The sequence below is a fragment of the Pan paniscus genome, chromosome 23 (assembly GCF_029289425.2).
Source record: "Pan paniscus chromosome 23, NHGRI_mPanPan1-v2.0_pri, whole genome shotgun sequence".
NCBI classification, from domain to species: domain Eukaryota; kingdom Metazoa; phylum Chordata; class Mammalia; order Primates; family Hominidae; genus Pan; species Pan paniscus.
In genome coordinates this window covers 54,397,077-54,411,316 of record NC_085927.1, presented here as the reverse complement: position 1 = coordinate 54,411,316, position 14,240 = coordinate 54,397,077, and the positions used below count along the sequence as shown (strand labels likewise).

At 43.9% G+C, this 14,240-nt stretch overlaps 1 long non-coding RNA gene and 1 pseudogene across 2 annotated transcripts; both read right to left on the bottom strand.

The window, feature by feature from the left end:
* Nucleotides 1-356: 356 nt before the first annotated feature.
* On the bottom strand, nt 357-3,493 carry LOC129395076 (uncharacterized). 2 transcript variants are annotated; one of them, XR_008955185.1, is made up of 5 exons: nt 3,197-3,493; nt 2,661-2,794; nt 2,169-2,293; nt 1,313-1,546; nt 357-766 (listed from the first exon to the last, which is right to left on the bottom strand). It is a non-coding gene; the product is annotated as an uncharacterized LOC129395076 (long non-coding RNA). The 2 variants fall into 2 exon arrangements; XR_008622552.1 differs by having other exon boundaries at nt 1,313-2,794.
* LOC100967521 (keratin, type I cytoskeletal 18-like) lies at nt 3,492-5,587 on the bottom strand (annotated as a pseudogene).
* Nucleotides 5,588-14,240: the final 8,653 nt, after the last annotated feature.

The window sequence follows — 14,240 nt, the reverse complement described above, 5'->3', positions numbered from 1 at the left end:
TTGGAGCTGCCCGTTTCACCGGGGCTGGGTTGGCCTGCCCACCTCTCACTCTGGGCTTGGCCCTGTGATCCATGTTGGTCAACAGGACAAAGCGGAAGTGGCTGTGGCCCACCTTGAGCTGAGTCTCGGGGGGCTGTGTACCCTCTGCTTGCTCTCCTGCACCTCTGCGATTGCCACGAGGACACACCCAGCTCAGCCTGAGAGGGTGAGGAGCACTCAGGCTCATTGCCAGCAGCTGGCCGCCCACCAGACACGTGGGTGAGCCCCGCCAAGACCAGAAGAATCGCGCCACAGAGCCCAGCTGAAACTGCTGAACTGTGAGCCAAATAAACACTTATTTGAAGCTTCCAAGTTTTGGGTAGTTTGTTACACAGCTTTATTGTGGCACTAAATACAGTTTTCTGTCCTTATTTTAAAGACTGTGTCTTTTGACTTCTCACGGCCAGGGACCCTGCTCTGAGGTCCGTGTGATTTGCCTGCACTGTGCGACCTCCAGCGCCGATCTCAGAGGCCTCAGCTCCCGGGGGATAGGAAGGCCGTTTTGCCTGGCCCTGGGCTGCGGCAGTGCTGGAGCCTCACCTGTATCAGTGTGGCCGCTCCACCCCGCTGGCTGTTCACTCATCGCTACTGCTGTGGTTCCGGCCGGGAGCAACAGCATCATTATCTTCAAGATGCAGCAGCAGGAGTCTTCATCTGATTCTGAGCCTCACGTCTCAGAGCAGAACTGACTCCCGCTGGGAGGTGGGGCTGCATCCTCTTTGTGAAGCTGAAAATGAAGAGGAAAATGTCATCGGGGGTTACGAAGAACGCGGTGGCATTTGCGACAGATGGCAACGCAGCTAAGTTTCCAATCATCGGGCTTGAAGCCATTCTTTATTTGTAACTTTGCCTTTTCAGTGCAGATAAGTTCGGGCCTCGTTATTTCTCTCTAGGCTGATGGCGGAAAGCTAGGCATGGTGCTGCTGGCCATGGGGCAGGGTCCGAGCACCCTCCTTTAGCTGGCCCGTCCAGCCTCGCCTCTGATGCTGTCTCTGCTGTGCTATGGTATAAGGAAGAAGCCAGAAGGCAGGCGACGTGGGTTCCAGCCCTAGTTCTGCCTGTTACTGGCTGTGTGGCTGTGGGCATGTTACGCTCCTCTCTGGCCTTGAGGTTGTCATTTGCCACCCTCTACACCAGCTGCCACTGGGGCATGGGGGAGGAGACAGAAGATGTTGGTGGGAGGCAGACCATGAGGCTCAAAAACATCAAGGGCACAGAGAGGTCAGTGGGGGCTGAACACATTAGCCAGGACTCCCAGCAGCAGGAAACTCACCAGTCCAGCCTGCTCTGCTGACAGGACGTCCCTCCAGATGTCCAGAGGAAGTCTGCCAGCTTCATCTCCCGAGCCTCCATTTCCTCATCCGTAAAGTGGGTAGGGCTGTGGCAAAAGTTCCATGGCACGAGGTGCGAAGAGTGCTCACCTAGGCCGGCACATCATGGGCTCTCTGGGGACATGGACCATTTTCTCCTCCTCCCGAGGCAGGCCAAGCTCCAGGAAGCAGAAGACCTTCCAATGTGGGAGGAGAGGGTACTCAAGGGGTAGCCCAGTAGGGCTGAAGGTCTTCCCCGGTGCCCTGTGCAAACATGGGGGCAGGTGGGTGGTGCATGGCAGACCTGGTGTTCCCGGACATGGAGGCAGCCCATGGCCACAGCTGTGCTGAGACTCAGGCCACTCAGTTCATCCCTCTGCATCCCTCTCCCCCTCCTCCCTAAAGCCCTGCAAACCTGCCTTCGTGGCCCTTTTCTTCCCTGATGAGGCTTTGGAATGAGCTGCTTTTTTTAGCCTCTCCAATCAGGCCGGCATCGTGCTTGGCTATTGTTAGCATCTCAGCTCGACGCCTCCTTCAGAAAGTGATGAGATCATCCTCCCAGAGGTCCACGGTCACCTTTCCACAAGGCTCAGCAACGTGCAGACCTCTCCTCCCATCCCCTACCCTGGTCCCAGGACAGGGACAGTGACAGCACTGAGAAGAGGAGTCAGGGACTGAACTAGGAGCAGGAAGGGAACTGGGAGTGAATGATCAAGGAGAATCTACTGTGGGCTCCGGACAGCGTCCTCTCTGCCCGCCAGCAACCCTTCCTTGCCTCTGGGGCCAGCACTTTGTTTTTCCCTCAAGGAGCCAGCTCACCTTCTGTGTCATGCTGTACTGACCCCCACGCCTTACCAGCCCATCATGCACGGTGTTCCCCTCTGGCTCAGTGATTGGATCCCAAGCAGGATGTGTAACCATCCATTCTCCTCTTTAAACAGAACCTGTTTTGTTGGAGTGAAAGTTTGCCCCCTTAAAAATAGGTGTTACCAGGTTCCCTTGCAGCTAGGAGTGGCCATGGACATAAGAGGAAGTCTGCCAGTTTAATTTCCCATAAAAGGGGATGGTCTCAGGGGCACACACCCTTCTTCCTGCCTGGAATGTGGATCTGATGCCCAGAGCAGGAGCAGCCACATTGCAACCATGAGGATAAAAGGTGCAAAGACTGGACTTTCTGACAAAGATGGTGGCACAGACGCACACATGTACATTTGCCTCTTCTTGAAACCTCACTAAAATGATGGTAAAGATCACTTTACGGACATTACCCTCAAGCAGAAAGAGAAAAGGGGAGGAGGCCCAAGCACCAACATTTTGGAGACTGGAAACCTGGTGGATGAGCTGTAACCCACTAGGTGAGCTTGAGAAGCTGAAACATGGCCGGCCAGCAGCATGCAAAGATGAGAAGCAACAATGGGCTGGGAGGATGGAGATGCCAGATATTTCTGGAGGGGAGTGAAGGAGGATTGTTTCAAACAACAGCAGTTAGTCTTCCTCTCACGGGAGGGACAGAGACAGAGACAGCTATCCACTCCCACTGCTTACACAACTGGGAGATTGCCCCTCCCTGAGCCTGGCAGAAAACCCAAGATTTATTTTCAAGAAAGGGTCTGGCAGAGGCCTCTGGACTGGGGGATGCCACTCCAAAAGCAGGGCATGTACTGAGTATTGGAGACCCCCGCCTCTTTCTCCTTGCAGCCCCCGGAAAACCGGCAGCCAGGCCTCACATGCAGCAGGGGGGAGCTAGGGGATCATTTTGGTTGGGGTCAGTTCCACTGACCTTCCTAGTGGAAATCCTCACCCTCTGACCCCCAGTGACCCCCCGGGGAAGCAATCCGCCAGATCACCTGCAGTGGAGACCGCAGTCAGAAAACGCTACCCAAGGGCTCAGCACTTCCAATCAGCTTCTTTGTTTTTTAAATGAAGTAGACATTTAAATGACGTTTATATTCAGTGAAGTGCACAGATCTTAGCACAGTTTGATGAATTTTGGCAAACTTACTCCCATGTCACACGCCTCCCTCAAGGTAGAGGACATTTCTGCCAGCTGGAAAATCTCTCACCAGGTCACCCTCCCATCTGATCCCCGTCTCCATCGCCTGTCCTCCCCATCCCCTGCAGGCCGTGCTGTTCCGATTTCTATCAGCATAGAGGAGCCCTGTCTGTTCTAGAAGTTCATATAGATGACATCACACAGCACATACTCTTCTGTATCAGGCTTTGTCACCTAGTAGAATGTTTTTGAGAGTCATCCATGTGTTGCAGGCCTCAGGGGTTTGCTCCTTTCTGTGGTTAAATGATCTTCCATGGTTTAGAATGGAATATTTATCCACTCTCCTCTTGACGGACATTTGAGTTGTTGATAGTTCTTGGCTATCACAAATAAAAGTGCTATGAACATTCTTGTACAAGTTTTTATGTGGACACGTGCTTGCTTTTTTTTTTAATTGAATAAATAGCTAGACATAGAATTGTTTGGTCACAGCAATTTTGTTTAACTTTACGGGAAATTGCCATATTGATTTTTAAAGCGATTGTACCATTTCACATTCTTACCAACAATGTATGCATTCTAGTTGCTCCGTATCTTTGTCAACACTTGTTAGGATCTTTAAATTTTAGCCATTCTGGTGGATATGTAGTGGTATCTTGCTGTGACTAAAATGTGTACTCCCCTCCCCCAATGACTAATGGTGTTGAAGATCATTTTTATGTACTTATTTGCCATTTATGTATCTTTTTTGGTGAAGTGTTTGTTTAAATCTTCGGCCCATTTTTGGGAATTTTTAATGTTTTTTTTTTTTTTTTTCCAGACAGAGTTTTGCTCTTGTCACCCAGGCTGGAGTGCAATGCCGTGATCTTTGCTCACTGCAAGCCCCACCTCCCAGGTTCAAGTAATTCTTCTGCCTCAGCCTCCTGAATACCTGGGATTACAAGCATGCACCACCACGCCCAGCTAGATTTTTGTATTTTTAGTACAGAGGGGATTTCACTATGTTGGCCAGGCTGGTCTAGAACTCCTGACCTCAGGTGATCCGCCCTCCTCAGGCTCCCAAAGTGCTGGGATTACAGGCGTGAGCCACCCCGCCCAGCCGGATTTTTAAAATTATTGAGTTGTAAGAGTTCTTTTATTTTTTTTAACCTCTGAACTTTTTATTGGCCTCCTGCTCTCTAAAGGGTACCCTGCTTCTGCTGCCTTAATGTCTCAGAACTTTGGTGTCGTTGGTCTCAGACACCACTTTGCCATCCACTCTCTGGTGGGTCGTGGTCTTTGGAATGGTTTGCATGGAGTTGCTGCTGTCCAGGGCATCTCCAAGACTGAAGTCCTCGCCATCTTCCAGCAGGTGGCAGTAGGTGGCGATCTCAGCCTCCAGCTTGACCTTGATGTTCAGCAGGGCCTCATACTCCTGGGCCTGGCACTGTCCCTCTGCCCGGGTCTGTGCCAGCTCTGACCCCAGGTGCAGCAGGATCCCGTTGAGCTGCTCCATCTGCAAGGTGTAGCAGGCCTTCACCTCCCTCAGGCTGTTCTCCAAACTGGCTTTCAGATTTCTCATGGAGTCCAGGTTGATCTCCAAGGACTGGACTGTACATCTCAGCTCTGTGAGTGTCATCTCAGCAGCTCCAGCCTTGGCAGACTGCGTGGTGACCACTGTGGTGCTGTCCTCAATCTGCTGAGACAAGTACTTGTCCAGCTCCTCTCCGTTCTTCCAAGCCAGCTCGTCATATTGGGCCCGGATGGCTGCCATGATCTTGGCGAGGTCCTGAGATCTGGGGATCTACCTCCATGGTCAACCCAGAGCTAGCAATCTGGGCTTGTAGGCCTTTTACTTCCTCTTCGTGGTTCTTCTTCATGAAGAGCAGCTCCTCCTTGAGAGCCTTGATCTCTGTCTCCAGCTGCAGCCGAGTGACATTGGTGTCATCAGTGACCTTGCGGAGTCCATGGATGTTGCTCTCCACAGACTGGCACATGGCCAGCTCTGTCTCATATTTGACTCTAAAGTCATCAGCAGCAAGACGGGTATTGTTGATCTGCAGAACAATGCAGGCATTGTCCACAGTAATTGCCAAGCTCTGAGCCCTCTGGTCCTTGATGGTCTTGAAGTAATGGCCCCAGTCTCTGACCTGGGGTCCCTTCTTCTCCAGATGCTCCCAGATTTTGCTCTCCAGCTTCCGGTTCTTGGTCTCCAGGTGCCTCACTCTGTCCGGGTAGGAGGCCAGCAGTCGTTCAGGCTTTGCATTGGTCTCCTCGTTCTGGATGCCTCCCATTCCTGCCAGACCCCAGTCATCCCCGCGGCCAGGCCTCCGGACTCCGTGCTGCCCCGGAAGCTCGTGGAGCAGGACACGGAGATCCTGGAACCAGAGTTCCCGGTGCCTGCATAGACGCTGGCCACACTGCTGACCGGCCGGCGCCGTAGCTGGGGGCCTGGGCAGGGCCCAGCGACCGGTAGTTGGTGGAGAATGTGGAGCAAGTGGTGAAGCTCAAGCTGTCCGGGGAGGAGGGAGAGAGGACAGGACTTGGGTTTTGCCCACCAAGAGTTCTTTACATAATTCTAGATACAAGCCCTTTGTCCGATGCATATTTTGTATATATTTTCTTCTAGTGTGTGACTTTCCTTTTCATTTTTGGAACAGTGTGTTTTAAAGAACAAACACCTATAAGTTTGATGCAGTTCAGTATATCCAATTTTTCTTTTAATAATTAGTGGTTTTTGTAAGATATTTTGCCAAACTTGAAGTTGCAAAGATTTTCTTCTATATCTTGAAAAAGTTTTATGTCTTTAGCTTTTACACTTAGGTCTAGGATGCATTTCAAGTGACTTTTTGTATATAATGTGAAGTTTCAAGGTTCATTTTTAAAAAACATACGGCTGTGAAATCATTTCAGCACTTTTTGTTGAAAAAAGTTTATTTAAACATTTGTTGAAAATCAATTGACTATATATGTGTGGGTCTATTTCTACAGTCTGTTTTCTCTTCTATTGATCGCTATGTCCATCTTTATGCAAATTCCACAGTCTTGATTACTGTAGCTTTATAAGAAGTCTTGAAACTAAGTGTGTAAATCCTCCAACTTTGTTCTTCTTTTTCAAAATGGTTCTGGTTATTCTGAGTTGTTTGCATTTTCAAATTTTAGAATCGGCTTGTCAAATTCTACCAGAAAAGCCTGCTGGGATTTTAATTGGGATTGTGTTACATCTATAGATGAATTTGGGGAGAATTGACATCCTAGCAATTACATTAGTTTGAGTTTTCTCAGGATTCTTCTGTTTCCAGAGAAACAGAACCGATAGTATATCTCTCTATCTGTATATATCTAGTCAGATGGATATGAGAGAGGATTTATTGTAGGGATTGGCTCACGTAATCATGAAGGCCAAGAAGTCCCATGATGTGCAGCCTGCAACTTGGAGATGCAAGAGTGCAGGTGCTGTCATTTAGTCTGAAGGCCTGAGTACTGGGTAGGGGCAGAAGAATGCTGGTGTCTGTTCCAGTGTCTGATGGCCCAAGAACTAGGAGCTCTAGTGTCCAGGGGTAGAAGAAGATGGATGTTCCAACTCAAGGAGAGAGAGAGAGAGAGAGAGAGAGAGAGAGAGAAATAAAGAGAAAGAGAGAGATAGAGAATTCATCCTTCCTCTGCATTTTTGCCCACCCACATTTATAAGGGTGGATGTCTTTACTCTGTCTACTGATTTAAATTCTAATCTCTTTCAGAAACACCCTCCCAGATACACCCAGAAATCATGTTTTACCAGCTACCTGGGCATCCCTTGGCCCAGTCAAGTTGACATGTAATAGTAACCATCACAACAATGCCGAGTCTCTCACTCCACGAACACATTGTATCACCTTATTTATTTAGGTCTTTAATTTCTCTTGCCAATGTTCCATAGTTTCCAGTGAACAGTTCTTGTTTATATCCAAATAGTTCATGTTATGCTATGTTAAATGGTTATTTTCTAAAATTGCAATTTCTGATGGTTCATTGCTGGTATATAGAAATCAATTAATTTTTATATATAGATTTTGTATCCTGAAACCTTGCCAAACTCACTTATTAGTTCTTGTGGGTTTTTGTAGATTTGTTTAGATTTTCTACAGAAACAGTCATGTTGCCTATGAATAAAGGCAGTTTTAGTACATCCTTTCCGACCTGGATGCCTTTATTTCATTTTTTGTGCCCCAACACACTGGTAAGCACCTCCAATACAATGTTAAGTACAAGTGGTAAGAATAGGCATACTTGCCTCATTTCTGATTTGGGGAGGAAGGAGGAAGCATTTAGCTTTTCATCATTGACTACGATATTAACCGTGGGTTTTCCTTAGATGCCATTTTTCAGGTTGAGAAAGTAATCTTCTATTTCTAGTTTGCTGAGTTTAAAAAAGGAGAATCAGGAATGGATGTTGGATTTGGTCAAATGTCTTTTCTGTATCTATTGAGAGGATTTTATTGTTCTTTGAAAATATTTTTAACTAATTAATTAATTGATAAATAATAGCTGTGCATATTTTCGAGGTACACGTGATAATTTGATATATTTACATAATCAAATCAGGGTAATTGCAATTGCAATGGATGGATATTTATCTTTACACTAGGAACATTCACATTACTCCCTTCTAGCTATTTTGAAACGTATAATCAATTAATATTAACTATAATCATCCTACTCATCTGTTGGACACCAGGTCTTATTTCTTCTATCTAATGTTTTCCTTATTTAGTCTTTTAAGATGGTGAATTACATTGACTGATTTTCAGATGTTAAACCAAGCTTGCCCTCCTTGGGTAAGCCCCATGCTAACAAGGTGCATTATTATTTCTATCTGTCTGTCTGTCTCTGTGTATGTGTGTGTGTGTGTGAATTTAAATTTGATATGCTAAAATTTGTTTAAGAACTTTTGTGAGAGATGTTGGCCTGTAGTTTCTTTTTTCTTGTAATATTTTTGACTAGTTTTAATATCAGGATATTGCTGGCCTTACAGAATGAATTGAGGTGTGTTCCAGCATTTTCAGTTTTATGAAAGAGTTTGTATAGAACTGGCATTATTTCTTCTTTATATGTTTGGTAGAATTCACAAGCAAAGCCATTTGGACCTGGAGTTTTCTTTGTTGGAAGTTTTTTTTTTTTTTTTTTTTTTTTACTACAGATTAAATTTCTTTGCTAGGTGTAAAGTTATTTAGGTTGTCTATTTCTTCTTGAGTGAGATTCGGTAGTGCAAACATTTTCAAGGAATTTGTCAAGTTCATGTAAGTTGTGTGACGTATTGGCATCACATTGTTCATATTAGCCTTTTAATGTCTATAGGGTCTGTAGTGGTATCTCCTCTTTCATTCACGATGCTGAAAACTTGTGTCTGCTCTCTTTTGGTCATGATTAGTCTGGCTACAGGTGTATTAATTTTAACAACTTACTTAAAAGAACAAACATTTGTTTCTATTTATTTTCTTTGTTTTTCTCCTGTTTTCCATTTCATTAATTTCTGCTTTTCATCATTCCCTTTTTTCTGCCTACTTAGCTCTCCTTTGTCGGATTTCTTAAGGTGCAAGTTTAAGTCAATCTGAAAACTTTATTCTTTTCTAATAGAAGCATTTACTAATAACAAAATTTCCCTCTATGCACTGCATTGGCTGTATCCCACATATTTTGGTATGTGAAGTTTTCATTTTCATTTAGTTAAAAATGATCATTTCACTTGTGATTTATTCTTTAAACAGTGAATTATTTAGAAATGTATTTTTTAGTTTCAAAATATTTGGGCATTTTTCAGGCATCTCTCCATTATTGATTTCTAACTTAGCCCAATTGTGGTCAGAGAACATACTTTATATGATTTAAACCCATTCCAACTTTTTGAGACTGGTTTTAGGGCCCAGGAAATCGTCTATCTTGGTAAACGTTTTGTGCACTTGAAAATAGTGTGCTTTCTGCTATTGTGGGGTGGAGTGCTTTATATGTTGATTAGGTTATGTGGTTGATAATGTTCAAATCTTTTATATACTACTGATTTTCTATCTCATCGTTATATTATTAAACAGGGGTATTGAAATCTCCAGTTATAACTCTAGATATGTCTATTTCTTCTTTCAGTTCTGTTCTGTCAGTTTTGCTGTATGCATTTTGAATTTCTGTTAACAAGTGCATAAACTTTTAGAATTATTTGTCTCTTGATGCAGGGACCCTTTCATCATTCAATGACCTTCTGTATTATTGGTAATATTATTTTCTCTAAACTCTACCTTTCCAATATTAATATCCACACTTTGACTTTTTTTGAGGTTAATCTTAAGATGGCATATCTTTTTCCATCTTTATTTATTTATTTTTTACTTTTTGAGATGGAGTTTCACTCTTGTCACCCAGGCTGGAGTGCATTGGTGCGATGTCAACTCACTGCAACCTCTGCCTCCCGGGTTCAAGCAATTCTCCTGTCTCAGCCTCCTGAGTAGCTGGGATTACAGGCATGCGCCACCATGGCTAATTTTTTGTAGTTTTAGTAGAGACGGGGTTTCACCATGTTGGCCAGGCTGGTCTTAAATTCCCGACCTCAGGTGATTTGCCCACCTCGGCCCCCCAAAGTGCTGGGATTACAGGCATGAGCCAGCACGCCCAGCCTTTTTCCACCTTTTTACTTTTAACCTATATGTATCTTTATGTTTAATATTGACTTTCTGTAATCAGTGTATAGAGTCTTAGCTTAAAAAAAAAAAAATCTTAGCCAGGCATGGTGGCTCATGTCTGTAATCCTAGCACTTTGGGAGGCCAAGGCTGGCAGATCACCTGAGATCAGGAGTTTGAGACCAGCCTGGGCGACATGGTGAAACCCTGTCTCTATTAAAATACAAAAAATTAGCTGAGCTTGGTGGTGGACTTCTGTAACCCTAGCTACTCAGGCGGCTGAGGCAGGAGAATTGCTTGAACCTGGGAGGCGGAGGTTGCAGTGAGCCAAGATTGCACCACTGCACACTCCAGCCTGGCGACAGAGCGAGACTCCGTCTCAAAAAAAAAAAAAAAAAAAAAAAAAAAAGGGACCTGACATCAGTCTCACAATCTTTACCTTTAAATTAGAGTGTCTGGACTGCTTACCTTGAAGGTGATATAGTTACAACTGAATTTAAATCTTTTACTTTGCTTTCTCCCCCTCTATTTGTCTCATCTGTTCTTTGCTTCTCTTTCCTTCTTTTGCCTTAATTGGATATTTTTATAATTCTACTTTATTTCCTCCATGGGTGTATTAGCTACCCCCCATCCTGTGTTTTAAAAGTAGTTGCTCTAGTATTTATTGTAGACATCTTTAACTCGTCACATTTTACATTCGAGGACTCCTGCACCCCTTCACTTGGAGTGTGAAGCTCCCACGACAGTGCCCTTCCCTTTACATCTCTCTGCTTTTCCACTAGTACCGCCATGATTTTACTTCTACATTTATTATAAATCTCACAATACATTGTTGTTATTTTTGCCTGAAACAGAAATAATCTTTTAAAGGGCATAAACAATTTTAAAAATGTCTTTTACATTTACTGACATGATTACCATTTTTGTTTTGTTTTGTTTCTGAGACAGGGTCTCACTGTTGCCCAGGCTGGAGTGCAATGGTGCGACCTTGGCTCACTGCAACCTCAACCTCCCCAGGCTCAAGTGATCCTCCTACCTCAGCCTCCTGAGTAGCTGGGACTACAGATACATGCCACCACACCCAGTTAATTTGTGTAGTTTTTTTGTAAAGACAGGGTCTTCCTTTGTTGCTCAGGCTGGTCTCAAACTCCTGGGCTCAAGTGATCCTCCCGCCGTGGCCTCCCAAAGTGCTGGATTACAGGTGTGAGCCACCGTGCCCGGCCTGATCACCATTTTTGATGCTCTTTGTTCCTACATGTTTATTCAGGTTTCTGCTTAGTATGTGCATCATTTTCCTTCTGCCCAAAGGAGGTCTTTTAGAATTTCTTGTAGTGCTGATCTGCTTGGGATCAAATCTCTCCGCTCCTTACGTTAAATTAAATCTTTACCTTGTCTTCATTAAAAATATATTATCTCTATATAGAGTTCAAACTTGACAGTTAATTCTCTGTCAATACTTCAAAGTGATGATGTCACCCATCTTCTGACCTCTATTGTTTCTTCTAAAAAGCTTTCTGTAAACTTTGTCTTTGTTCTTCTGTGTGTGATGTGTCTTTTTTTGCTCTCTTGCTGCTTTTAATGCTTTCCTTTAACATCTGTTTCCAGAAATTTGATGATGAGGCACCTTGGTGTGGTTTTCTTCATGTTTCTTATGCTTGAGTTCATTGAGATGTTTGGACCTGTGGACTGATAGTTTTCATTAAATTTGAAAAAATATAACCACTATTTTTCCAGACTTTTTTTTGGGTGTCCATCCCTCTTCCCCATTGCTTTTCTTTTCTGAGATTCCAGTGACATGCATATAGGTCATTTGATGCTTTGTTCATTATATTTCACTTTTTTCCTGTGTTTTTTGATAGCTTCTTAGTCTTATGTATCCATATTCACCTAACTTTTCTTCTGTGTTGTCTAATTTGTTGTGTGTTTTTCATCTCTTAAAATCTGACTTGGGTCTTTTAAAAAACTCTTTCAGTCTGTTCTTATCAGGTGCACACTTGCCTCATTTTCTTGAACAAATAGAGTCTATTTCTTAGAGTTGTTTTAGTATCTTCGTCTAATAATTCTATCATCGATGTCATTTCTGGGTCTGTTTCTACTGACTGATTTTTCCCCATATTATGACCTGTCTTTTTCTACCTCTTTGCATAGATGGTGATTTTTGATTAGGTACAAGAAATTGTGAGCTCTGGTTGTTGGGTGTGGTTTAATTAATTAATTTTGCCTGTATTCCTTTAAATATTTTTTACAAAATTTTCTGGGCATTAAATCAGTTACTTGGAAACAGTTGGATCCTTCTGAGGCTTGATTTTAAGCTTTGTTCCAGTGTTTCTTTTTCTAATCTGAGGTCACTTCCTCACACGCATGTGCTGATCAGTACTCAGCTAAAGAATGGAGGGTAACCCCTCAGGGTTATAGATGTAGGTATAGTCAGTTGTTTGGGTACCATTTGTTAAAAAGTTTTTTCTTTTCCCTAACTTGCTTTAGCACCTAAGGTAAAAAGAAATCAATTGACCGTATAAATGTGAGTTTCCTTCCGGCCTCTATTCTGTTCTAGTGCTTTTATTTGTCTATGTTTATGCCATTATTGTACTGTCTTCACTATCATAACTTTATAGCAAGTCTTGAAATTATGTCATAAAAGTCCTCCAACCTTATTTTTCTTTTTGAAGACTTTTTTTTTTTTTTGGCTATTCAAGGTTTTCCAATTTCTGCATACGTTTTGGAATCAACTGTGATGCTTGTAAGATTCCAGAGGCCCTCACAGAAGCCAAGCAGATGTTGAAGCCGTGGTTGTACAGTCTGCAGAACCATGAGCCAATTAATTATCTTTTCTTTATGAATTATTCAGTCTCATGTATTTCTTTATAGCAATGCATGAGTGGTCTAACACAGAAACTGTACTGAGGAGTAGGTCTCAGGTGAGACTTTAGACCAGACGTGGGGCTTTTGAGTTAATGCTGGAATAAGTTAAGATTTCAGGGGACTATTATTGGGAAGGTATGATTGTATTTTGCAATGTGAGAAGGACATGAGATTTGGGGGGGCCAGGGGCAGAATGATGTAGTTTGGATATTTGTCCCCACTCAAATCTCACGTTGATTACCTTCAATGTTGCAGGCAGGGCCTGATGGGAGGTGATTGGATCATGGGGGTGGATCCCTTATGGCTTGGTGCTGTTCTCCGCGTAGTGAGTGCGTACTCATGAGACCTGCTTGTTTAAAAGTGTGTGTCGCGGCCTGGCGTGGTGGCTCACGCCTGTAATCCCAGCACTTTGGGAGGCCGAGGCGGGTGAATCACGAGGTCAAGAGTTCGAGATCAGCTTGGCCAATATGGTGAAACCCTGTCTCTACTAAAAAAAAAATACAAAAATTAGCTGAGCATGGTGGCACATGCCCGTAGTCCCAGCTACTCGGGAGGCTGGGGCAGAAGAATCGCTTGGACCCAGGAGGCGGAGGTTGCAGTGAGCAAAGATCGTGTCACTGCACTCCAGCATGGGCAACAGAGTGAGACTCCATCTCAAAAAAAAAAAAAAAAATTAAAAAAAAAAAAGTAAAAGTGTGTGTCGCTGCTCCCCCATCTCTTTTGCTCTGCTCTTGCCATGTGAGGTGCCTGCCTCTCCTTCACCTTCTGCTATGACTGCAAAGTTCCAGAGGTCCTTGACAGAAGCCAAGCAGATGTTGGTGCCATGCAGAATTGTGAGCCAATTCAACTTCTTTTCTTTATTTTTAAAAAAGAATCAACTTTTAACTTTAAAAATGACTGCTAGGGCTGGGCGCGGTGGCTGACACCTGTAATCTCAGCACTTTGGGAGGCCAAGGTGGGTGGATCACTTGAGGTCAGGAGTTCAAGACCAGCCTGGGCAATATGGTGAAACCCCGTCTCTACCAAAAATACAAAAAAATTAGCTGGGCGTGGTGGTGTGTGCCTGTAGTCCCAGTGACTCACAAGGCTGAGGCAGGAGGATTGCTTAAGCCCGGGAGACAGAGGTTGCAGTGAGCTGAGATTGTGCCACTGCCCTCCAGCTTGGGTGACAGAGTGAGACTGTCTGAAAAAAAACAAAACAAAACAAAAAAACAAACCAAAACAAAAAAAATGACTACTGAGATTAAATTATTTAAAAAACAGTATCATTGAGCTATAATTGACATATAATAAATGACACACATTTAAAGTACACAGTTTAGTAAGTTATGAAGCGTGTGTTCATGTGTGGGCCATCATCACAATCAAGACAATGGACATGAGCGTCAGCCCCAGGAGTTTTCCTCTGA